We start from the raw sequence: 27,959 nt of genomic DNA on the forward strand, positions 1-27,959 counted from the left end.
TCACAATTGTGAGAGCTTATGATGTATAGAACTAGAAAGCCAACATCAGGGATCCCTGAGGGAACATAGCAACCTTGCTTCAGGGCGCCAACCTTTCAGTGTGTTTGGAAACTGGGAGAACAGTTCTAGAGCATTCGTTATGTACAGATTAGAAGAGCAGGAAGTTTGGAGGTTTAGTCTGAGAGACCTCATGGCCACATGGAAAAGAAGGTACTGGTAAGCAAAGATGACTGATAGAGAAGGTCCAGATTCATTTTAGAACATTCATTTGAAGGAACTTTCAGGCTAGGTCCCCATAGGTTATTTGCTGGAGGGATTAATATTACTTCTGTCAGCTACCTCACAGTGTTGGTGTGAGGCTCCAGTGAGATTGAACATGAAAATGCTATGTAAACATAAAGTGTTTTTAAAATAAATTTAAGCTCTATTAATTGATATTATGACTATAATTTGCTGTGCAGCTCTAAGAGATATGTTAATGTCAGAAAAGATCCTTAGTGATTATTGCTTTGTCTCTAGAAAAATGCCTAATCTATAGATGAATGGGACCATACTTGTGATTTCTTAGGTTTAGGGAACTATACAGGTTGGCACCTTCTTTGAAACTTAGTCTTAGAGAGATGACTGAGTCACTGGGAGGTTAAGTGTTTTGCTTAGGATCACACTGCATTTTTTTTTTCTGAGAAGAATTTGAACATGTCTTCCTGATATGGAACCAACTAATCATTCTCAGAATGTGAGAGGAAAACAAGACATATAAAAATACTAAACCTCTTCTATAGGAACAGTTCATTGCCTTTATCACACCCCCCCCCTTTCCTCATACCCAACCAAAAGAAGTTTCCTCTCTCTAGGTTTACTGAATAAATTTAAATAACAGGACAATATTTTTTAATACTTTATGATTCTGACCTGAAGAAGAAACTGTTCAAGCTATTGTGATTATGCATTATATTGTCACCCTTTCCTTGGCTACTTTTCTCTAGATGATGATATATCTCAAAGATGTAATTTTGAACAACAGAAAAACATGTCTAAAGACATTCATTAAAAGTTCCAATCTTTCAAATAGCAGTGATCATATTTCTTTGCTTTCCCTGACTTCATCTATATAAATTGTATTTTGCTGGCTTGTTTCAGATTTCAAATCATTCAATATGGCCAATGAATTTTACTTTGAGAATTCCTATTTTACTGTTTCCCCAGCTTGTGGAGAGGCACATGTTTAAAAAACAGATTTTAAAAAAATGTATTTGAAATTGTCTCTTTCAGCCTCTGTCTCTCTATGTCTGCATCTCATTCCAATTGTCTTATTGGAATAGTCTTTTGATTTTGTGCAATAGCTGTAAATTTTTGGAAAAGATCTTAGGAATTATTTTTGAATTTATTAATATGTTTATTTTACAAGATCATAGGATAAAGACAGAACTAGGGACTTTAGTCATCCATTTTTTCTTACCCTGCTATTTACAAAAGAAGAAACAGTCTCAAAGAGTGACCCAGGTCACATAGGACAGTGGCAGTTGAGATTGGCACCTAGGTCTTCTGAATTTATGAACAAGTGTTCTTAGTGAAAAGTTATATTGTGGATAAATACCTATTTGATGAGAATATTCACTTTGGGGGGAGACAGGAGGATCTAGGTGGCACAAGGGATAGAGTTCTAAGCCTGAAGTCATTAAGAATCATCTTCCTGAATTCAAATCTGGCCTCAGACTCTTAGGAGCTGTGTGACTCTGGAGAAGTCACTTACACATCATTGCCTCAGTTTCCTCATGTATAAAATGAGTTGGACAAGGAAATGGCAAACTACTCTAGTATCTCTCCCAAGACAACCCCAGATGACATCATAAAGAGTCAGACATAACTGAAAAACAACTAAATAGCAACAACAAAATCCATTTTTTATCTTCAAACATGTTGCTAATTAATCTATATCTATCTGTAAAAGACAACTGTATGTTGTTGGAAGAAACTTTTTTGGAAAGCTCTTTTTTGGTGGGGGAAGGGATGATTTTGAAAGAGTGTCAGGCCCTATAAAATGTATGCATATGATCTGCTGAGATGAAGATAAACCCTTTCAAAACCCCTCCCCAGATAAGATGCTCTGTTGTGTTGGTATGTGTACTTACAGAGAGTTGGAAGATGGAAGTCTCATTATTTGGGGCTTGTCTATGACTGAGATGAAGTAGCACTCTAAACAATGTTGGAAGCCAGAGGTAGTCAATGCAATTAAGCAAGCATCCATTAAATACCTTATTTAAACTTGTATTGGGCATTAGTGATAACAAAAAGAAAAGAAGAAAGAAAAGGAAAGAAAATGCTAGTCAAATACTTTATGGTTTATTATAGAGTTTTTAGTTTCAGGGATAAAAGTAGGGAGAAACTTGAGTGAGTCCCCACAACAAGCACCGTGGATTAAGGTAGGGAGTTGTGACCTAATTAAAATAAAGCAAAATAAAAAATAAGATGATTTGCTCTCTTTGAAAGCTTTATTGTCGCCAGACTCATTTCAGTTGATGGGACCTGATCAATATGTCATCAGTGGTTTGTGTCAGTAATCAGTGAATCTTACATGATTGAATCGAAATGACTTTTCCCCCCTCCTCTGCCTTCCCTCCATTCCTTTTTTCCAGTTTTAGATCTTAAGAGCGTATAACTTAAATAGAAACAAAGCACTGAAATTATAGGTTAGCAAATTTGGTTTCAATAGGAGGTGAGGAGAGATGCATTTCTTAACAGTTAGTGGTATCCAGGAAGGGAAATGGACTCTCTTGTTAGATAGCCATTCCTAGTCCTGTAAATCCCTCTACCCTCTACCTCTAAGAAGAATATTATCAAGGGCACTGAGGCGTTGAGTAGGGGTTAGACTAATGACCTCAAAAATTCTTCACCAATGGAAGACCATTGTGCTTGTTACAGAAAGTGAATGGTCACCATGATGAATAGACTCAGTGATTGGTAAGTTCAGCTCTTATTCAGTTGTAAAGACAGCTGAAAACACCAGCTAAAATGAACATACACACAAACACCTACATTCACCTTTATGTTTTTACTTTTACAAAAGGACTATTCACTGAGAAATATAGCAAGAATAGAAGTAGAACCTACTTCCTTGAACTAGGGTTTGCTTTCTCACCTATGCTTCTCCTGCCTTCGTTCCTAGGGTGAGTGGGTTCACACAATGGAAGTAAGGAAACAAATGTTTATTAAGTATCCACTATATGCCAGACACTATGTTCAGTGCTTTGTAAACATTATCCTATTTGATCCTCAAACAACCCTAGGAGGTAAATGTTATCATTATTCTCATTTTACAGTTGAGGGAAATGAGGCAGAGGTTAAGTGACTTGCCCAGGGTCACACAACTAGCAAGTATCTGAGGTCACATTTGAACTCAGATGTTCCTGACTCCAGGCCCAATGCTCTATGCATTGAACTTCCTAGCTGCCAGTTCTAAAATTTCTATAAGTGTTCACCCTATCAAGTTTACTTCCCAATCCAGTGTAGCTAATGGATGAAGATGCTTCCCCCCCCAAAAAAAACCAAAACAAAACGACAGCCTTGCTACCTGGTTTGAATCCTGGATTGAATTCCTTAGGTCACTCTAACGGACATTGAAGATACTCTCACCAAATCTCATAATGTCAAGGCATGTTTTATTCTCTCTCCAATACGCCTTCATTTAAGATCTGGAAAGAATAGACTCAATAGAGATAGAAAACAGCTGTGCTATATGCACAGACACATGTTGATGGCCAAAGTGGAAAGATAAAGCCTGAGTCTTCATCTCCCCGACAGGAGGTTTACAGCACTTCTCACTCAAAATAGCCAGGAAACAGATCAATTGAATCATCTCATTGGTACTTTGGTGAACATTCTTACTTCTGACTCATCAGTAATAAGGCATCTATTTTCACATGGTAATCAAACAGGAAATAATATCTCCATATGCTCCACATGGAGATTACTCAAATTATTTTCAACCAATTGTGTTCACAATCTGTTTCCAGCATCTAGAACAGTGGTATTAAACTCAAATAGAAATGATGCCACTAATCTGTACATAAGGATCATTAAAGGATACATTAAAATTTAATATGATCTGTTTTATAGTATTTTTTAAATTTTGTTAAATATTTTCCAATTATATTTTAATCTGGTTTGGGCCACATTCAGGAGTGCTGTGGACCACATGACCCTTGGTCTGCAAGTTTGATGCTTCTGAGAAAGATCACTTGACTAAGGGACTACAGATTGAAAAGTAGGTTGAGCAATAATGTGCTCCTGTGATTTCCTGCAATTGTATTTCCACAGTGCCTTGCACATAGTAGGTAATTAATGAATGCTTATTGAATAAATTTCCATTCTTTCTTTTATCCAGACTGAGCAATCTCCTTTGGGAATTCATAGATTCAATGTTTTTTGCCTCTCTTCATCAAAAAGGACCAAAAAGGAAGACAAAGGATTTGTGAATTGAGAAGCTACTACAGTATTTAAAATCATTGTCATAAACAGCATTTGTTGTCTGTCTAACATCTGATACTTTGAAATTTATCAAGTGCTTGATCTTATCTAAATTTCAAAACAAAAATATAAATTAGGTTCCATAGATATTATTATCCCCATTTTACAGATGAGGAAGCTAAATTTCAAAGATATAAAAAAGTTTAACCTTGGTCCTAAGCTGATAAATACATGAAGCAGGATTTTGGACTCCTTTGTCCTTACACTAAGTGTAATACTTTATCTATGATGTGCTGACTTTCACCGTTATATTTAAACCTACTTCTTTTATTTCTTTGTATAATTGTGCTTATACTTGTGCTTAGCTAGATAAGTCTAATTGCCATTTTGACATGCTTCACTTTCTCCTGTTTTTTTTTTTTTCTGAGACCACAATATGCCATTTTATTCACAAAACCACCTTCTTCTCTGGATCACATTTCACTTTTCTCTCCCAAATCATATCCCTATTCTCCTTTAAAACTGTCTTCAAGATATTAAGATAATCCTCATTTTCAGGTTATCTCTGCCTGGTTGTGATCACTGTGTTCCCTCTGGCCCAGATGTTTAGCATCTGTGCATGTGTGTATAGCTAGAGATTGTAGGGTATGTGTTTTTGCCACTTCTAGTTATACAAATTTGGGTTTGTCCCTCTTTTTGTCCAAGATTGTGAGGTGATAGATTTAAAGTTGAAAGGGGCCTTAAAGATATAATTCAATCACTGCATTTTACAAATGAAAGAAATAAGGTTCAGAGAAGTTGTCACCTTTCTGAGGTCATACAGGTAGTAAGAGATAGAGCCCTGGCTTGATCTTAGGTTCTGTGGCTATAAGTTTAGCATTTTTCTTGATGGATTACACTTTCTCCTACAAAGATTGGGAGCTCTTTGAGAACTGGTAGCTCACTTAAATGCTTTATCTTTTATATCTCCCCATGAAAATGCTAAAAAACAAAAATCAATGAACTTTAAACAAATGATCTAAAAAATTATTTTAAAAATTCATTATTAAAAAAAAATCTTTATTTTGTCCTTTTCCCTGATTAAAGAGGCAAAACTCCAATAGAGAAAATTAAAAGGACTTTATTAAAAACACACAATGGCAGAAACACATTGGTGTACTGGTCTCAAGGGACCAGGCCTAAGGATTCAAACCAGACCACTTTTAAAGATACCTTTTCTTAATAAGAGTAAGATGATTCTGATACATACATGTCTGCAAAAGGGGATGGGCCACTACATCTCAGTTCCTCTCCCTTTATAGCATCACAGGGAAATGAAATTAGGGATAAGGGGGATGATATAGGATTGATGGCTAGAAGGTAACACAGAAGACAAAGGGAACTGGATCAAAGCTCATACCATAGACTGAGTAATGCCATTTCCAACAGACTGCTTAAAAATACTTGCTGACTAGTTTGAAAGACAAGCCAGACTAGAAATAATGGAGTCACTTAGGGCACAAATTTTAATAATTTCCCCCATGGTACTGTACCACAGTTAGACTTGTATTGTTCTAATTGGTCCTCTATCTGAAACTGCAACATCTTGATCTCTGTTTTTTCATAAATGTGGGAGTGGGTTTGGTGATCATTTCTTTGCACCAAGGAAGGCACTGTAAACATAAATAGTACACAGTCCCGATGAGGCCACACAAGAAAAAAACACAAACACATACTTTAGCCAATGAAAATCCTGTACCCGAAAACATATCTGTAGTCCACATACCTTGGCACTTCAATATAGTTACTCTGTGAGTGTTCAAATGGTAGGGCGCCCCCTTTCAGCACTGTTTTTTATCATAGTTTCTTTTCGTGAGGAGTTAGACACTTGACCAGAAAGAGAGACATCATGAAGGGTCTGTACAGAAACACGGGCTATGAGTGTTACAAAATTATTATCCCTTATTTCCTTCAGTATCATAAAGGCTGAACAAACTCAAAGAGTCACAAACTCATACATCCCTTAAGGAGACAAACCATGTTAAATAGGTTTACATTACAGATTAAACCACTCTAAGGTCTCACCATGTACATATCACACTAAATAAGGTCATCATGAAAACTCAGAAAAGAAAATATAATAATGATCCTCAATATTAAATAACATTGATTGTCTCTGTAACCTGGTAACTCCCCCTTCACCCCAATCCCCACAATTTCAATCAGCACATTTCATTGTTTAGTCCCAGATGTCCCATATAGTCATTTGATCCCAAGAAATATCTCTCCTTGTACATTCTGTAATAGGCCTTGTCCACAGCAGAACTCTGAAGGGAGCTTCTCCTAGAACATCTGCTTCTCTGGTTCCAAGTCACTTGCAGATATTCCTAGGTAATTCTGCTTAATCTTGCTAGTGATAAGACTTTGCATAATTTGATAAACCTTGACAAAATCTAATCAGATTGCTTTGTACTGATTAGTTAATATGGTGAAAGAACTAACTCAAATGGTATGGATAAGGCATTTTAAATTCTTCACAATTATTAATGAAATTTTTATATATAAAAATCATAATAAAATTTGAGAGCTTATTAGCAAAACATATTCAAGGTCTGTAGATAGCATTAGAAACATTTGAAGCACACACACATACACATGCACAAACGTTATATATACACACACATATGTGTATATGTATATATGATATATATGTATATCTATCAATCTGATGATATTCTAGTTTTTAAAGAACAGTTTAATTTTTTTTGCTCTCCCAAAGTTTACTACTCCATTAAATTAAAACAAACAAACAAACAAACAAAGAACTTCTTTCACATTTCAGTCTTATCCTCTCTTTTGGAGAAATTTATCTATCTACATACATATATAAAGCATACACACACACACAGACCAACTGACAGAGAGACAGATAGAAACAGAGAGACAGAGGACCTAATCTTATACATATACATATATGTGTGTATATGTATACACATACATATATACACATACACACAGACATATATGTGTGTATGTGTGTTTATGTATATTAGCAAGGGGATGGCTAGCCTAGTAACTTATTTACCTAGTTACATAGGATATGGAGTTGACCACAAATACTGATTAATGATAGGAAAAGCTTTTGTACTTGTCTCTCACCAAAATAAGTCGTGTTTCAAAGCCAATTTATTAATCAATAGATCTAGTATTGCAATGAGAAATTTCCACTGTTTGCCTGTTCTGATTATAGAAATTTGCAATGAAATCAATGAAAGGAAAAGGGAGGAATATATTTGTGACAATATCAAAGCTGTTCACTTGAAGTGACAGAGTGAATTCAGAAAAATGATAACAGAGGAAAAAAGACTCCTTTAAATCTGTTTGATTCCAGGCAAGAGTCTTAGTTAGCAGCCAATCTCACAGCAAAGGTTCATGGCCAAAGTCATAGCCTCAATTTTCTAGACATAGACATCCACAGAAGTTCTGAGATTGGACTCCCTTTGAGAAGCACATGTCATTTCCCTTGAATGGTAGACTAATGACTTAATGACAATCCAAACATTTATACCCAAAATCAAAATTTAGAAACATCAAATTAAAGTCCTGTTATATTTTTCCTCAAATATAAAAATTTCACTAATCACAGCTTAAGGCTAAGATATTATTAGTTGTCTTATATTTCTAAGACAGTTATCTTTGAGCAAATATAAATACATTTCATTTATCCTTTGTGTATTAATTAAGAATAATCACATTCTGGAGTTCCATACTTACAGCAAATACATGATAATTAACACCTCCCCCCCCCCAAAATGCTAGCTACTGTAATATCCAGACTAACAGATATCCATATTAGCCCCTAAGGCAAAATAAACTCTTTGAATATAAAATCTATGGTTATTAAGTTAGTTCAAAGATGTAACTTAAATAAATGCTATTTATTAAGATACAATTTCATAATTTGCCCAAGTGATAGTCAAATGATCCTAGATGAAACTCTTTCTTTAATATAAAAGCAAACTTGCAAATTTCCCTGCTTTGTTTGGGAGAGGTACTAACAAATATCTGAGACTGGATTTTAACTCAACTTTCACTGATAGATATGTCTTCCAGGATAGTGTCTTAATACCAAAGCACAAGGGGCGGCCAGGTGCCTCAGCGAGTAAGAGCACCGGCTCCAGTGTGGGAATGACCTGGATCAAATCCGGGCTCAGATACTCAGCACCACACCCAGAAATAACTGGCCATGTAACCTTGAGCAAGTTACTTAACACCTATTGCTTTAAAAAAAAATACCAAAGCACAAATGTATTTTGCAGTAAGTTCTGATTTACCATGATTTTCCTAATAGAAGAACACATCTTACTGTAAATGAGACCACATCATTTCAGTACAAAATTTAATCAGATTGTTTTGGGGGTTTACAAACTCAAATGGTAATTTTTTTTAGCCTCTATTTTCCTAAGGGACATTCACTGCTAGCATTTCAAATTATAGGGTCTGCTTCTGTCAGTTAGCCCACTATCAAAGATTTAAAATGATAGCTTTATATTATCCCCTGTTTTGGGGGTCCATGAAAATTTTCTGAAACATGGAAATTGCAAACATAACCTCTATTAGGTGGCAATGAAGTTATCAAGATATGTATCTTTTTAATGGTCTTTCAAGGACAGGATTTTAGTATGCTATACCTAAATAATTCAATGCTAAAAATATATTTCTATATTTTCCATATTTAAAAGAATAACCAAAAAACAATTTCTTATATCTTTCTTGTCTGAATGAGAACAAAACCCTTCCTCAAACTGCTCATTCCTAAACCTTCTATTCACACTGTCAGCACAGATTACATCTTTCCTAACTTTCTAACCATTTTCTCTTATTCCTGCTTCCTTTCTTTCATAAACCTCTTCAAAGGCATACATATGTTTCATATCTTTTTTTCTCTTACTTTCTTTATTTTCTTGCTTAATTCCTCTATTTTTTCCCAACCACATCCCAAACCATTAGTAGAATTCCTTTCATAATTCAGCACAAATTTTTATTACACAATCATAATTAATTCCAATGCTATTACTTTTGTGGTTCTTAAAGTTTACAGACACAATATTTCTTTCAATACTTTTTGGTGACTTTGCTTCTAGTTTACCTAAGCAACTAAGTTCTGCTATATCATTAAAAAAAATTAGCTGGTAACAATATTTCCCCCCAAAAAACATTTTTTTTGGGAGTACTAGCACTGCTGGTGTGGTCACTTGCCAAGTCCTTTTCAAGACTGCTCATTTGTTTGACATCCACCTTCACCCAAATCTCACCTGTGGTTCAAAGAAGGTGGAGTATGCACAGCAGGCACACTTTGGTAAACTGTCTTGGCAGGTGGGCTAAACCAGGTTGAGGGTAACCTACTTGCTTCATACCCATTGGTGACTTGGAGGATGTCTATCCTGAGCATGTGAAGCCTTTTCTTGTTGGAATGGGTGGATGAGAACAGTTTGTTCCAATGGTCATCGAGGTTTAAAGCTTGGTCATGCACTGGAGACATCAAGGTCCTGAACTGCATCCTAAGGCATTGGCAGTTGTCTTGAGGTTTATTTCTTGTCTTTCTGGCACTGGACCTGGGAGTGGCAGAGCAAGAGAGAAAGAGGTTGAAGACTGAGCAACTTCACCTCACTTAAATCCAATTCATGTGCATATCAAGACATCTTTGAAGTTATCAGTCCTCTTCAAAATGAATGATGAACAGCAAGTTGTTTTCTGAGTTAAATATGCTTCTCTAGTTTTCATGGCAAAAAAAAAAAATAATAGTTCTTTTGTTTTTTTTTGGGGGGGGAAGGGGGAAAGGTGAGGGAATCAGGGTTAAGTGACTTACCCAAAGTCACACAGCTAGTAAGTGTCAAGTGTCTGAGACTGAATTTGAACTCAGGTCTTCCTGACTCCAGGACTGGTGCTCTATTCACATAGGCAGTTCTTAAAATTCAAAATGTTTGAGAAATGTTGGCTTTCCACAGATTCTGTAGGAACAAAGGATGTTACAGAGGACCCGCAGGAAGGTGTAAATCAGGATGAGGGGAGGAAGGACAGAGGAACCCTCTCCAGTGATATAGCTGGAAGAAATCTGTAAGTTTCCCCTTGGAAGAGGCCTGGAGTAAGCTGGCTCAAACTTTTTAGGGTCAAAGGATGGTCCCCAACATGCTTAACTAGCCTTATACATATTAGCTGACATAGCCCACATAGAAGTAGAGCCTCATTATCTGATTATGGAACCCATGTTATGTCATGTCAGGAGGAGGGAACATATAAAGCAGTAAATGTGTAGAGGGCAGGTCAAAAAGACTGTAACCCAGAAGGACTGAAAGGAATCCCAGTTCTGCAGGGAGGAACAAGGAAGAAAAAGTTTGAATAGAAGCAGCATAAAAGGGATTGCATTTGTCTGATTCTCTGTAGTCTTTTGAAAACACTATCCATTTATTCAGGAAACAATAAATGTAAAATGAAGGTAATGAAAACCTTCCTGGCTTCCCAAGGAGCATTATTTATTCCTAGATGAAGCATGTTTCTAACAAAATGCAAACCTATTTTTTCTTTGGAATTTCACTGATACTACTTTCAAACTAGCTTCAGTTCACTTCTCTAATCAGCAAAATAACTTTCTTCCCTTGCACTAAAATAGTAAATCTGTCATTCTTCAGGAAAAGAATGATAAAATGTCTAAGAGGTGTTTCATATAACTTTTACAGTGTTATTCTTATTTTTCCTTAAAAGAAATTCTACAGAGCAGCTCCCTAAAACTCATAAAACCTTTCAACATTTATAAAAATCATTTATTTATTTATAAATTTAATTATATTTATTTATAAAAATCATTCAAACCACATTTTGGAAATTCACAGCAGACAAATTATTTTTGAGTCTCTAATGAGTTGACAAAATCAGATATTCCTGCAGACTGGGGAAGAGAATTACCTTCCCTCTTATCTGTGTTCTCTCCTTTGCCTCTCAACTTCACCACAGTTAGGTAGAGAAAGTTTCTTTTTCTTTTTTTTTTTTTTTTGAAGGGTTTGAGATTTCTGCAGGAAAAAAAAAATCACTATTTATGCTCATTTTCCTTGGCTGATTAGATCACAGCATTTACCAAGACAGAAAACACAGACATTGCTAACACGCTGGGTGTTACAGAAATACAATAACTTAAACCCATACAAAGACAAGAGAGACACATAGAACAACTTGCTAGAAAATTTTTTCTTCTTATCTCCCGTTAATGAAAAAGTCTGTGAGATTAAGTTCCAGTTTGATATTGTACACTGCTCAGAGAACTATTTTGAAACTCCACCCTTTTAAACTCCCTTTCTTAGCAATCTCCCTTCCTTTTCCTTAATCTCTTATTTAAATTTCTTCCCTCCAGGGTATTCTGATTATAGTTGTACTGATAATGAAGGCAGTTTCAGTTTCAAAAGTTCCTTTCAGGTGCCTAGGCTATTGATCTGTAAGTATTGTTTAGAATGTGCATCTGACTGGCTATAATTATTTTTCTCTCACTAATTTTGTTCACAACTTTCTCAGACCCTATGGACCTGTGAAGCTCAGTACATAAAACTTGGCAGGGTTACCTTTGGCACTGGTCCTCATCCCTCTTGTCTCCCAGGGGGGGAGGGAGACTGTCTGCTCCTGGTCCCTGTATCAATTTGAAAATCAATATGACCTGCAAGCAGGGACACTCACCTGCTCTCTGCCAGGATCTCCTTTACCTCCCCTATTCTTTGTTGCACAAATGAGATGGGAAGAAAAAATGAAAATTTGGATTTTAGAATCCATTTTTCCTCCCTTCTACCTGAGTTTGGGGGGTGGAATTCTCTGATCATTGCATTGCTGACTAACTGTCCAAGAAGCTTGTTCCTATCTACAATGGTGATGGGGTACTGGCCCAAGTTGAGACCTTTACAACTTACCCCAAAAGAATTTGAGTCCCATTTGTCTATAGATCCTGAAACTCCACCTTGAACTTTCTGTGAATGTTCCCACTTGATCTGGCTTTTCCCTGAGACTATAAACCTTTCACTATTGCTATGCCCAAATCTCTGTTACCCTTAATCTGGTTTAGCTCTCCACTGTCTGTTACCTCCAGATTGCCTATGGTTATTTCCCACCCTTGATCCTATCAAAATCCCATTCTCTTGGTACCTGCTGTCTGACCTTTAAACACCCCAGTTCCTGGTCACTTACATGAAGACCCTCCCTAAACCCCTCCTCTAGTCATTCCAGATTACATGGTCAACCCCAGATGCCTCCCACAGTATTTCTGTATATAAGACCCATCTTGTTTCCATGAGAATTCTGTAAAAATCTAGCCAATGCTGAGATTTCTTAAGAGTCTGGTCAAGATGGCAGATTTTTAATAAATTTTATTTTTCTTTGACTGAAAGAAAACTTGGGTCAAATTCATTCAGGCAGGACCCATGTGTTGTTATTTTGGGTCCCAGCACCCCTAAACCTCAACAATGGGACAAAAGACTTAGTTTGCCTCCTGTGCTTCAGTATAGGATTCTGCAATGGGTACCCCTGGGTGAAATATCCTCCTGACTGGGCTTATCAAAATCATTAAACTCTTTGCTTAGGCCTCTACCATGATTGTAGAGGCAAAACTCAGGTAGATAAAATTAAAAGGATTTTATTAGAAACTCAAGACAGAAATTCATTGACACACTAGCCATGAGGAATTAGCCCTAGGAATTCAAATTATATTATTTTTAAAAACAACTTTTTGTAATAAGTGCAAGACAGTTCTGATAGGTACACATCTGAAAAAGGGCTTGGACCATTTCATCTCAGTTCCTCTCCCATGGCTGCATCACAGGGAAATCAGATTAGAGATAAGAGGGATGGGCTACTACTTAATGGCTAGCAGGCAACTTGAAAGACAAAAGGGATGGGATCAAAGCCAAGGTCATCTACTAACTAAAGCCTTTTCCTACAGATATCTACTATATGGAGTTCTTTTTGCTAGGGCTAGAGAACTAGAAAGACTAAGACTAATTAAGTGGGGTTCTATTTCCTGGTCTGCCACTGACTACCTGAATAAGTTTAAATAAATCACTTTCCCTCTCAGAGTTTTAGTTTCCACCCCAGTAAAAAGAAACGTGTTGGAAAGATACTATCTAAGGCCTAATGCTGTTAGTCCAAGGTTCTAGACTGATTGTCTTCATCATTTATGTCAATACTCCATTTTTCCATGTGTCTAAGTCTGTCTAGGTATTTATGAAATGAGTCTTCCATTTGCATTACATTTTGCCTGAGTTGCTTTTCTCCTTTTTTTTTTGTTTTAATTTTCTATACTACACATACAATTATTATTTTAAAAATAATTTAAGTTCCAACTGGATAAATTAAAAAAAAATGGTATGTATCTACTCTATGGCATTCTGCTAGGATTGGGGATTCAAAGACAGAAATGAAATACTGCTTGCCCTAAGGGGACATACATTCAATCTACTGGGAAAATCTGGGGAAATCAATTTGTCCAAGTCTGGAAGTATATTCTATATTTTAAAAAATTATCTTGCTTTAAACTCTATTCTTTTTATTCTGTAGTGACAAGGAGGGGGCAATATTTCTGCCTTATTTTGTTGTTGCTATTGTTGAGTTGTTTCAGTCTTATCTGACTACAACCCCATTTGGTGTTTCCTTGGCACAGATACTGGTAGGGTTGGGCATTTTCTTTTCCCACCCATTTTACAGATGAGGAACTGAGGCAAGCAGGGTTAAAGTAACTTGCCCAGATCACACAGCTAGTGTGTGAGCCCTGATTTGAACTCATGAAATTGAGTCTTTCTGATTCCAAGTTGAGTGCTCTTTCCCCCGCATCACCTAGCTGCCCATCTGGCTTAGAATTTTATGCTATTTGACCAATTTTACAAAATGCTTTGATAGCCAAGCATCTTGAGCCCTTTGCTCAATATCATATGATATACTGGTTGGAGGTAAATGTTTTAATGAAACATTATATTGGGGGAAGTTTTTCCTTCTTCCTATGAAGAAGATGCTTTCCCCATGTTTTCAATGATTGTTCTCATGTCATGGCAATATACAGAAAAACAGTCCATCAGTCCATTTAAAAACTGTACACAATTATGGATGCATCAATGACGTGTTTGAGTAGCAAACATAGGCCATCCACAGAAAAACATTCGAAATCAACTTGGTCCATTCCATTGTGTGCCATGTAGTCAATACTTACATTCAAATAATTTAGTTCATCTGAAGAAGAAAAAAAAAGATGACTTACTTTGTGTAGACCTGATTTTGTTCCGGCTTTGTGCATGTGAAGGGTATAAATGCTTCCCTGGTATTATTCCTTGTGGTTTTGGCATTCTATTGTAAGATTTTGGAAAAGGGAAAGAAACTACATTTGTAATGAAATCATACTGTAGATATTCTCCTGGAATGCAGTTATATTTCCTGGCAATTTCATTTGCCAATGCTTGGAACACACAATTTTTCCAGTGGATAAGGGCATGAATGTTTAGTGTTTGCTTTAGTCTTCACTGAAAATGTTTTTCATCCTTAAGAAAAATCTTAAAAATTTATTCTATCCCAGCTAAATATTTGTTTTAGAAAATATTTAAGTCTCCATCAGTCATCTTGTGTAGGTGGCAAAATATCTAAGATAACATATTGCTTGCAAACTTTCCAGATAGCATTACAGAATAACACTGACTGAACACCTGGGAATTTTCTTTAATGGATTTTCTTACTTTCAATTGCTATCTCTAAATTAAAAAGAAAAAATCAGACTATAGGTTTAGTGTGACAGAATCAAAAACAAATTGGAACAATATTACTTATGCCTCACAGATTTTTTACAGTGTCTATACAAGTAAACAGAGTTTCTATGTGAATTGAAGCAAGGCATTAGTAGTATTTGTAACCACAAATGATAGAAGTTTTGGAGCATGTGAAGTCTGATGATACAATTTTTAAATTGTTTTTTACATAGAGATAATAGATTTATAAAATTAACAGAGCTGGGATCAGAACAGAATATAGGAATTTTAAGCTAATGAGACCTTCATAAATAGTTTGGGAACATACAAAAATGTAGGAATAGAGAGATATTATTTATCTCCTTTTAGGAAGTAGAAAAAGGACCTTGTTTGGAGTTTAAGGAGCTGAGTTCAAATATTGCCTGACTCAAAGTGTTTGATGACATGTCTCACAGGGTCTGTTTACTCCTTTTTGAAATGAAGAGATTGAGATAGAGACTCTTTGGTTTTATAATCTATGTTCCCCTGTAAATTTTCAACAGACTAGGCAACAATAGTTTCAATTAGTTATTCTGTTACGTGGTCTGCCATGAGGCTAGCAGCTCAAATGGCTTGTGAGAAGCCTTTGAAGTTACTTCCAACTTTTAAATTACACGTTGTTAGAACTAGATGCTGTTTCTTCCCCTTATCCCCACTGATATGACAGAAGATGGCCCCAGGCACCACTGAGATGATACAGAATGTACCCTTGATGCTTCAGAAGAGAGAGAACGACAGTGAAATAGTACTAAATTCTCACATTGCTGCTTTGTGTTTTCCTTGACTACTCAAATGTATTTGGGAGGGAAGAAAAGACTTCCAGCTCTTGCCTGGGTATCACAAAGGTGGCAATTTCTCCCAGTAACCCAGTATAATGAAAGTTCTGTCAGCCAGAATTAGATGTCACTGAATTCCATTGCTTCATTTTATCATTGATGAAATCAAGACTCTGTAAGGTAAGGTCAATTGCATAATGCAGAAAATTTTATTTTAATTTTATTATTTTATGAAAATAATTATTAAATTAATTTGATAAATTTGTACTTTATTAATTAAAGTCTACACAAATATCAAGCTGAAGAATTTAACAAAGCCCTTCCCTAAAAATGTGTACAATTTTTCTTTACCCCCAAAAAATCACAAAGAGAAGTCACATAAGGGTACAGCTATGATCATGATTATGAAATATTTATTGTCTTCATGTTTGCAAAGTGCCAGAATTATATTCTTAGCAACACTTCTTCTATGCACAAGAATCCAAGGAACTCAAAGTATGTTGCAAATATTAATTAAATGTAGGTATGAAAAGCACTTAGGATAGCATAACATTAAGAAGATAAATATTATCCTCACTTGCCCCAGAAGTCAAATAAGGTAGAGAGTATTGCTCAAACCTTCATAGCAAGTCTATGGACAAATGGTTTAGAGATTCCCTTTTCTAACTTAGACCATATTAATTCCTGGTTTTCCTCAAAGTCTCATTTATAAGCTATGAAAATGTTTCATGTGAGGACTGTATAAAGTACTAGTAAATCCACTGAGAAGTTATTTGGAGATACCCTGTCAAGTAACCATCAAGCCTCTAGGTCAAGTCTGGGTTAAATTCAGCCTCAATATGAACCTGTCTATTTTTAACTGAACTTAGTCAAAGGTACAGTGAAAAATAAAAACTAAGAAGGGATAGCTTAAAGTATTTTAAACACTCAAATGCTGATTCTCTTCTTTTATTTTGACATGGAAACATTCTTGAATTCTTTGTTTTGTAAATTCAAAAAAATTTTTTTTAATTATCAAATATTCAAATTTTCTCCTTCCATTACCCACTGGAAGGTAAGGAGAAAAAAGGAAAAACAAAGTAAAACCTTGAGGTTCTTGAAGATTTTCTCAGTGAAAAAAAATTCTCTTAGTTTCTGCAAAGCTATAAAGTCTTTGAAGGTAGTGACCTGTGTGCCTATCTTCCAAGTTAGGATAGCTTAGTTTATAGAAAAGTTCATCTCCCCAGGAATGCACAGCAGAAGGCGAAAACCTCTTGTGGCTATAAGCAGTATGTAGTGTCTACTAAAGACTGTTTTAGTGAAAGGAATACAGTACTTACTATGATCAATGTCATTTCAAAGTGTTAAAATATGTAAATACAAGGTTGGTAAACTTCCTTGAAAGGAGAAAATATCAATAATTCAATTTAATTCAACATACCTCCAGTGGGTGCCACTTATGTTCAGGGAACTCTGCCAGGATGCTAGCTAAACAAAGGTAAATGACAACAGCAACCAAAAGAAAAAAAACACAATCCCACAAAAGAGATCTGGAATTAAAGGAAATTAAAACTGGGAGAGATAGAATGTCAGGACTGGAGTTAGGAAGACTCATTTTCATGAGTTAAAATCCAGCCTCAGACACCTACTAGTTGCATGATCCTGGGCAAGTCACTTAACCCTCTTTGCCTCAGTTTCCTCATCTGTAAAATGAACTGGAGAAGGAAATTTCAAGTGTCTTCAATGTCTTTGTCAAGAAAATGCCCGATAGGGTCATGGACAGACTTGACTGAACAACAAAAAACTAGGTAAATAATAATATCACACGTCCAAATTCATTCTAATGTAACCTTCTAGAATTATTTTGAGCAAATCACATATTTATTGAACATTACCACAGACAAAGCCATAAACTCAGGAGTATGAGAGAGACAGAGATGTGAAAGGCAAGGTTTTATAAAAAATATAAGTTAAAAAAAAAACTTTGAAACCAGAGAAGTACTCAGATAGATTTGGGAGCTTAATAATGTGGAAAACAAAAATATGAAAAGATTAATAACAATACAAAGTTAAATTAAGAGCATACAAAAATAATGAAAACTTAAAAATAACTTAATCAATTGCTAAATACATGATATAAAACACTTATAACAAATTCTTTGCCCTTTGAAATTTCACCCTGTGTTTTATCATTTTTAACAGTAATTATTCATAATACTTTTAGCTACCATGATAGTTAAGTATAAAATGTACGAAATTTGATAGGACTTTTAGTATGAGTATTCAAATTAGATAATAAATGGAAAGTGTTTTGTAATATTTAAAGACCCACATTAATATGTTATTATTCTTGCTATTGCTGTTGTTATTCAAATAATCTAGTGAATATGTGATCTAATCCATGTGGATCCCTCCAACGAGAATATATATTTGTCTGTTTATTCTGTGTGACTCACTTCTGTGTCCTGTCGAAAATTCACCACCTATTGGATGACATTTGCATCCTCTTGAAATTGTGTGTAGCAACAGAACATAAAGCTCTTTTTTGATTGGCTGATGTTTTTGCTAAAGACCTGTCCATGTTTTTCTCTCTCATACATCTGATTAAAATATCTTTTATAGAACTTTTGCTCCTATTATTAATCTGTTGAATACTTTCATACAGATAATACAACTTTTCATTGTCCTTTAGGTGGTGTTCAACTAAATTATTGGGAAACTGAAGTGTAGTATTCCATGATTTTTTTTTTTTTATAAGCAATTGGGGTTAAGTAACTTGCTCAAGGTTACATGGCCAGTTATTTCTGGGTGTGGTGCTAAGTATCTGAGCCCGGACTCGATGAGTGTTTCATCCCAACACTGGGGCCAGTGCTCTTACTCGCTGTGCTACCTGGCCACCCCTGTATTCCATGATTTTTAATCATATTTAATTTAGCAGAATATTGGTGCTATAAAGATGACACCTTTTTTTTCCTAATGAGAAATTTGTGGTCACTAAAAAACAATGCAGTATCTCATAGACAATTTAGCTCTTTCTCACCTTTCCATTCAATTATGAACAAGTTACTTGTAATTTGCAGGGTATATACAAGATTGGAAGATTTTTGTAGGTTACCATACAATTTTACTTGAATGATCTGATAATAGCTATGAAAGCAGAATGATTTTTTTAAGTCTTAAAAAATATGTTCAGACTATGATGGTATAACAGTAGCCACTCTTCATTCATTTGCTTTTTCCCATGTACATAACTCACATACTTTTGAGGGATAATATATCTCCTTTAGAATGCTTTACTGCATTCCAAGACTTAATACAGTCAACAGAATGTCACCTGCAAACTACAACCTCTGAAGGACTTCACCATCAAGAGGGAATCCCATATCCATCTGACCTTTGTGTTGAATGTCCTTCATAAAAATGTTGAACACCTTCACGGAGCATATATAACTTTGTTTATGCAGTGTTTGATATACATTATCAGATGGTCACTGAACAAACTTATCTCTTTGTTACATATTTTAGGGAATATTGTTTGATTTTGGCATATGTATTGGAAATATCTTGTTGGAGGAAAAGCATTTTGTCCCATCACATAAAAGCATTTTTCTAGTCAACAAGAGAGACAGTGAAATCCTGTGTTCTCTCTACATTTCCATCAATTGCATAAATTTAAGCTGTGGCCTATAATAAAATAAAGTTTTCAAAAGTTTTCCTGTTTTCTTTCATCAAGAATGTCTAACTTATTCTATTTTTTATTAAATAAATGAGAAAGCAGTTATATGTTCCAGTTAGTCACTAGCATTTCCTTTGTTATCTTTTTAAAAAATCATAATGAAATCTGTTTTTTTTTTAATATATCTTTGGTATCTTGCCCTATTTTGGATGCCTTAATATTTACTTTTTTTTTTGCTTTTTGCTTTTTGGAGGGCAATTGGGGTTAAGTGACTTGCCCAAAGGCTAGTAATTGTGTAAAGTGCCTGAGGCCGGATCTCAACTCAGGTCCTCCTGACTCCAGGGCTGGTGCTCTAATCATTGTGCCACCTAGCCGCCCCAATATTTGCTTTTGTATTAAGTATCTTTTAGATGCTTAATATTTGCAATTTTTTGCTGAATTTTGTTTCAGCCAGTATGAATTTCCTCTGTGAACACTGGATCTCTTCTAACTACTTTTCCCATCTTTATTTTCCTTAGTGCCATTTTTATTACTTCAGGCTGCATATATGGGACTGTGAAGTCAAAGTCCAAATGTGGTGGCTCCTTTTTTCCTGATGGTGCAAAGAGTTCAAAATAAAATATTAGTAATCCTTTATTATTTTTATCTCTTTTCCTCCTTTTATTTCCCATGTCTTGTTCATGACTTTGTTTATATAGGTTTCTCACTAATTTATCTGTGAACTCATATTCCTCTACTCACTCTAATCTTTCTTGCTACTTTGTGAAGTGACACTTTTTTTATAATACCTACAATCCTCCCCCACAAGTTTATAAAATGACATTTTTTGTTCGAAGTGATGTTGTCCCTCTGCACCATATTCCTCTGCTTAAGACTGAGATCAAATGTATGCAGACTAGGGAGGTATCTAAGTACTTTGGCCTGCCTGGTTAACAGTGATTGCCTTTCACTGTTTAAAATTCTATATGTAGTATCACTGATAATTATAATGTCCATTATTCAATTCATTTCCCATTTTTCAGCATCTATAACTTGCTTAAATAAGTAAGTATCAAATTATTTTAAATAAGTGACATATATTTTCTTATTTGTATTCTACACACTCTTTCTAAGTAGTGAAGTGGCCCAATGGATATAGTACCAGATCTGGAGTTAAGAAGAACTGAGTTTAAATACCACCTAAAACATTTAACTAGTTGTGTGACATTGGACAAGTCACTTAGCCACTCTTTGCCTCAGTTTCTTCAGCTGTAAAATGGGGATAATAATGGCATCTACCTTCCAAGATTATTGTGTGGATCAAATGTGATAATTGCAATGTGCTTAGCATAGGGTCTGGAAGATAGTAAGCACTATGTAAATATTCCAAAAAATTTTCCCATATCTAATTCTTATTCCTAAATTTATTTCCAATCTGTATTTTGCCATCCTCTCCTATGCCTATTTTTTCATCAAAATCACAGAATATTAAAGTACTCATGTTGCCTTAATTTACTAGATATTATTATATTTTTCCCCTAGAATTTCTCTACTTCCAAATATTTATAATAAATATTGGCATATAAACTGTGATTATGTTCATGGTGGTCTTTTGAAAGTCTTTATGAATACTGCAATAACCAAATGTTCCATGATAGGATGATGAGTTTTTCCTTTGGATATACAAAAACCATCTCTGCCAACTCCTTTATTTGCCTTTCCAAAGAGAACCTTTGCACCACCCATCTATTTTGCTCCAATTTCCTTTTGTCTTCTGGTTTCATTTATAGAAAAGTTTTCAAGACTGGTTTGATTCAGTTCTTCCAATTGCAAGTCTATTCAGTGATCATTAAAGCAAGGTTTTGACATTTAAAATAACAACAGCTGAATTAAGGGGTACAAATTGTTTAAAATATATGATTCTATACCTTTCCCTTCATCACTACAGAAGTTGAAAATATTTACTTACATATTCTTTGTTTTATGGGTTGACACAACCAAAGACTTTTTCACCAGGAAGCTGGCCTACTGGTTTTGAGTCTCCCCATAATTAGCTTGGCAAATCCTAGGAAATCATGGACAGTGTGTCGTCTATTAACAGTACTTTGATGAATTTCCAGCAGTATAAAATTTGTCAAAAATTTACAACCCTCTGGTACAGCCTTTAAGAATCCTTGGTAAATTTTATGCCATGGTGAGGCATTAAGTTTGGACTTTGTGAAGGATTGTCATTGTTGTTGTTGTTGTTGCTGCTGCTGCTGTTGTCATTGCTGTCATTATTGTTTCGTCCTTTGGAAAAGTGGCTTGTTTTTCTCCCTGGCTTTATTTTTTTATGCTGGAAAGAACTGGAAATGTGGAGCTGGGATAATCTCCACATGATTAATGTAAATAGAATGGCCTGAGGTGATTCTAATTTCCCAATAACAGTTGAACTTTTAAAAAGAGAATGACTATGCTTGCCAAGGGATGCCAGATACTATGGGAGTCAAAGATGTAAGAGGCAACCAAGAAAATTAAGCAGAGCTCAAGTAAAGGACTTACAGGACTGCTTATTTCAGTGACAGTGAGAGTCACAGTCACAAAGTGGGTGAGAGTAAGTTGAAATTTTCAGATTCTAATGTAAGTTGCTATGTCTTAATTAAGTCATGGCAAATGGTAATTCTGTACTTTTTAATTTTTATTCAATTAAGTAAAGTCCAATAAAATTTTATTTTGGTAAATAGTTCTTGTGGGGTCATATGGAGGTAGGAAAGTCACTAGGATAGAGGAAGCACTCAGAATCCCCAAATTTCTGTCTAAATAGTTTCAAAATAATGCCTTAAATGAAAATCTGGAATGGTAGAGCCAATAAATTTTTAAGGTGAGATATTCTTCCAGCTCCAGACAACTTAGAAAGTCCAGAGGAGAGATCTGTAACACAAGGGGGAAGCTTACTCAGAACCCATGTGGAAGTGAAAATGGTGGTGGAACTATGTGGTAAAGAAGCAGAAGCAGCTTTGAGGTCTCTCAAGTAAGAGACAGAAAGGGGACCTCGGCAGTTAGGAAGATATTACAACCCCTGTATAGTATTGAACAGAGGATTGGAAGTTGGTTAGAAAATTTATTACCTTTAGCCACTTCTGGTTTACAATTCAAGAGTGGAAAGGAACACTTCCAGTCAAAAAAAAAAACAAAAACGCAGGGTGCCTGAAGAGCAATATAATTTCTGTTACCAAGGGAAGAGGGCCTGTAGTGAGCATCATTACTTCTGCTCCCAAGGGATTGCAATCTGAAAAGACTGGGGCCTTTCCTGGGTAAGAGCCAGAGCCCAGATTGGGAAAGCAGTGACCATATGTCTTCCTGGATCACACCAACTTAAAAGCATCCAAAACTCCCAAATCCTCAAACAAGCTTTGAAAACAGTAATATGAAAAAGTCTGAAACTTGGGACAGTGCCCCTCCACAGCCCCACACTGAAAATGGAGTCCAACTTAGTATAAATTCAAAGTCAAGAAATAGACTGGAAAAATGACAAACAAACTACAGCAACAAAAGAACTTCACCATAAAATGCTATTATGGTAACAAGGAAGATCAAGACACAAACTGAAAAGAAGGCAATGAAATCAAAACAGCTGCAAACAGATCCTCAGAGAAAATTGTGAATTAAACATAAGCCCAGCAATAATTCCTAGAAGAGCTAGAAAGGGATTTTCTTTTTGTTTTGCTTTTGTTTTTGGAGGAGAGTTGGGGTTAAGTGACTTACCCAAAGTCACACAGCTAGTAATTGTGTCAAGTGTCTGAGGCCAGATTTGAAATCAGATCCTCCTGACTCCAGGGCCAGTGCTCTATTCACTGTACCACCTAGCCACCCCTAGAAAAGGATTTTCAAAGTCACATAAAAGTAGGGTAGAGGAAAAATTAATAAAGAATTGAGAATGAGGGAAGAAAATTATGAAAGGACAAGTAGCAGCTTGGTAAAAGAGACACAAAAATACTGAAGAAAATAACATCTTAGAAAAACAAGATTGACCAAATGGAAAAGAGGTACAAAAATTCACTAAAGAAAATAATTCCTTAAAATGAATTGGCCAAATTGAAAAAAGAGTTACAAAAATTCACTGAAGAAAATGATTCTTCAAAAATTAGAATTTGACAAGTGGAAGTTAATGACACCATGAGACATCAAGAAACAAGAAAATAAAATCAAAAGAATAAAAAATATATAGGATGAAATGTAACATAGCTTATTAGAAAAACTGTTGTCATGGAAAATAGAATGAGAACGTAAAATTTAAGGATTATTGTACTGCTTGAAAGCCATGATCAAAAAAGAAACAAAGAGCCTACACATCATGTCTCAAGAAATTATTAGGGAAATCTACACTGATATCCTAGAACCAGAGGGTAAAAAAGAAATTTAAGAATCTGGCAATAATCACCTGAAAGAGATCCCCAAATGAAAACTCCAAGGAATATTATAGTACTCAATTTCTGTATTCAAGCAGCCAGAAAGAAACCATGAAAATATCATGGAGCTACAGTAAGGAGCACAGATGATTTAGCAGCTACCATATCAAAGGAGTGGAGGATGTAGAATATGACAATCCAGAAGGCAAAAGCCAGATTTGCTACCAAGAATAATCTACTCAGCAAAATTGAGTATAATCCATCAAGGTAAAATAAAAGAGTGTATTCAAAGAAATAGAAGAATTCCAAGCATTCTTGGTGAAAAGACCACAGTTAAATACAACATTCTACTTTCAAATACAAACCTCAAGAGAAGAAACTTCAAGGAGAAATCATAAGGAACTCATTAAGTTTAAATTTTTACTTTTCTGTATGGAAATTTGATACATATAACTTCTAATGACTTCATCATTATTAGGGCAGTTAGAAGGTTTCTACATAGAAAGAGGGTACAGGAGTGAGACTTTTATGTTGAGATGATGTAAAAAAAATAGATGTGCAAGAAGGAGGGATAAAGGAGTATTCTTTAGTAGAATGGAGAGAATTATCTCACATCAAAGAGGACTGCAAGGAATAGTTTTTATGGTGGAGGGGGAAATGGGTGGGAGTAAGCAATTTTGCAACCTTTTTATCTAAATTGGTTCAAAGGGAGAATATACACACATAAACACACCTATGCACACACACACACACACACACACACACACACAGAGAACTACATCTTACCTAATTGGGAAATAAGAGGGGAAGGTAATAAGAGAAAAAAAGAAGGGGTGGATTAACAAGGGGAGTCAGATAAAAGGAGGTATTTCAGTCAGAAGGGAATTTTAGAGGGGGGAAACCATAAAAAAGAGAGAGGAGGATAAATAGAAACTAGGATTGAAGGAAATGCACAGTTAGGTATGAGAACTTTGAATGTGAATGAGATGAACTCAGCATAGAACTAGAATCCAACAATACATCCTCAAGAGTCACACTTGAAAGAGAGAAACACACAGAGTTAAAAAAAAAAAAGAGGCTGTCAAGACAACAAAGTAATATTATTATCAAGTATAAATGGCATACTTTCCAAATTCTTAAAGAAAAATTTAAATGAATTACAGGAGGAAAGTGGGAGTTAATACATAGTCCTGGGGGACCTAAATTTTCCCCTCTCAGATCTAGATAAATCTAACCATAAAATAAACAAGAAAGAAAGAGATAAATAGAAGATTAGAAAGTTGGACATGATAGACCTCTGGAGAAAACTAAGTAGGAATACAAAAGAATATACATTTTTTTTTTGCAGCTGTATGTGGCACCTTTATAAAAATTAACAATGTATTAAGCCATAAAAACATCATAAGCAAATTCAGGAAAGCAGATATAATAAATGCACTGCACCCTTTTCAGACAATTATGCTACAAAACTAGGTTTAACAAAGGGTCATAGAAGCACGTAATAAAAATTAATTTGAAATGACATAATCTAATATTAAAGAATGAGTAAGTAGAAGAACAAATCGTATGAACAATCAGTGAATACACTAAAGAGAATGGCAATACTGAAACAAAATGCCAAAATTTGTGAGATACAGCTAAAGCAGTACTTAGAGGAAATGTATACCTCAAAAGGCATATGTAAATAAAAGAAAGAGTAAATCAATGAATTGTGCAAAACGGCAACAAACAATAAAAAGAAGAAATTAAAATTTCCCAATTAAGCAACTAAATGGAGATTTTGAAAATCAAAGAAGAGATTAATGAAAAGGGGAAAAGCCTTTGAAGTAATAAATAAAAGTAAGAACTACTTTTATGAAAAAAAATAATAAGCAAATTATTGGTTAATTTGAATTGGAAAAGGAAAAATAAAATATTCCTAGTGTCAAAAATGAAAAAGGTGAATGCACCAGCAATGAAAATGAGATTAAAGCACTTAGCAGAACTAATCTTGCTCAATTATTTGCCATTTAAACTGACAATCTAAGGGAAATGAATGAATAATTATAAATATATAAACTGCCCAGATTTATAGAAGAGAAAATAGAATACTTAAATAATTCTAGATTAGGAGGATGAATTGAATAAACTATAAGTTAGTTCATTAAGAAACAACTCCCATAACCAGATAAATTTACGAGTGAATTTTAACAACCATTTAAGGAACAATTGATCCCAATATTATATAAACTGTTTGAAAAAGTGATCTATATTTAACTTAGTTCAATCTACATATAACACCCTTTGCTATTATAATAGTTTAGAAAGTTTCTCCCACTCCCCCTTCAAGCCTCCACTGAGAGATTAGCTGGAAATGATAGCCTATTATGTTTCAAAAAATCTCATTTTACATGTATCATAGATGTGTATTATATCCACAGGTTCCAAATCACTGAGAAGAAACAATTATATTGTGTTTCCTTTTATAGTTAATCATTTATGTTTTTCAGTAATAAAAATTGTGTTCACCTTTAAAAAAATAGATCTAGAAAGAGTCATACCAAATTCCTTTTATGACACAAATATGTCTCTTTTTTTTTTTGCTTTTTGGAGGGCGATTGGGGTTAAGTGACTTGCCCAAGGTGACATGGCTGGTGTGTGTGTGTGTGTGTTAAGTGTCTGAGGCCAGATTTGAACTTAGGTCCTACTGACTCCAGGGCCGGTGTTCCACTCACTGCACCACCTAGCCGCCCCCTGCCAATATGGTTTTGATATTTAAACCAGGGAGAGCAAAAACAGAGAAAGAAAATTATAGACCAATATCCCTAATTAATTCTAATGCAAAAAATTTTTAATTTTTAAAATATTATGTTTTCCCCTAATTACATATAAAAACTTTTAAAAATTCATTCACGCTCTCGGGCTGGCGCGGGCGCGGCGCCTCTGGACCCCGGCCATCTGGCAGCCCCAGGGTCCAACAGAATGTACCAAGTTCCACTGCCTCTGGAGCGGGATGGAACTCTGTTCCGGCTGCGCTTCACTGTTGTGGCTATGGCTACTGTCTCCTGCCCCCTCTTGGCCTTTCTTTTCTGTGTCATCTGGTCCCTGTTCTTCCACTTCACGGAGACCACATCCACCCACTGTAGGGTAGGCTGGTGATGGTACCCAACTACCTTCCATCGGTGAGTTCAGCTATTGGTGGGGAAGTGCCCCAGCGGTACGTCTGGCGTTTCTGCATCGGTCTGCATTCTGTCCCCGGCTTCCTGGTGGCTTTTGTCTACTGGAACTACTACAGGAGCTGCCCTTCACCTTGCTTTGGCTATGATCAGCTCTACCTCCTCAACTTGGGTCTCAGCCTCCTGGAGAATGTGGCCCTGCTTCTGCTCACCTATGTCTCCTCCTCAGAGGACTTCACCATCCAGGAGAATGCCTTCATCGGGTTCATCGCAGCAGCTCTGGGCCACATGCTTCTAACCTGTATCTTGTGGCGTCTGACGAAGAAACGTACCGAGCGTAAGTCCTACAGCTGGAAACAACGACTTTTTATTGTCAGCTTTGTCTCTTTCTTTATGGCCTAGCTGTCTGCTTCCGACACAACATGTACCGTGAGCCAGGAGTGTACACCATCTTTGCGGTCCTTGAGTACAGCGTGGTTCTGACTCACATGGGCTTCCACACGACTGCCTGTTGGGACTTCGGGAACAAAGAGGTGTTTATTACCTCCCCAACAGAAGACAAAAGATTCTGAGCCAGGCTGGACTTCTCCACGTTGGAGAAGACCCAGCCTGATTAGAAGGGTGCAGAGGGGATAAAGAATGCATTTCCTGCCCTATCCCCCAGATTCACCCACACCAGAAACTGATGGAGAAAATATAGCATTCTAGCCCCTCCCCCCCAAAATTCATTCACTATAATTTTGAGTTCCCTATTCTCACCC

General features: G+C 35.7%; 1 long non-coding RNA gene and 1 pseudogene across 1 annotated transcript in view; both read left to right on the forward strand.

Moving 5' to 3' along the window:
* The first annotated feature begins 15,996 nt into the window (after positions 1 to 15,996).
* The window catches only part of LOC138149820 (uncharacterized), an 85,076-nt gene continuing 73,113 nt past the window's right edge, over positions 15,997 to 27,959 (forward strand). The window contains exon 1 of the long non-coding RNA XR_011165422.1: positions 15,997 to 16,201. This is a non-coding gene — a long non-coding RNA (uncharacterized lncRNA). The remainder of the gene's footprint in view (positions 16,202 to 27,959) is intronic.
* On the forward strand, positions 26,935 to 27,905 carry LOC138149816 (post-GPI attachment to proteins factor 2-like; annotated as a pseudogene).

This window comes from Petaurus breviceps, unplaced genomic scaffold, assembly GCF_028583685.1.
Source record: "Petaurus breviceps papuanus isolate PSGF00001 unplaced genomic scaffold, PetGlider_PUasm1.0 90849, whole genome shotgun sequence".
In the NCBI taxonomy this organism is placed as follows: Eukaryota; Metazoa; Chordata; class Mammalia; order Diprotodontia; family Petauridae; genus Petaurus; species Petaurus breviceps.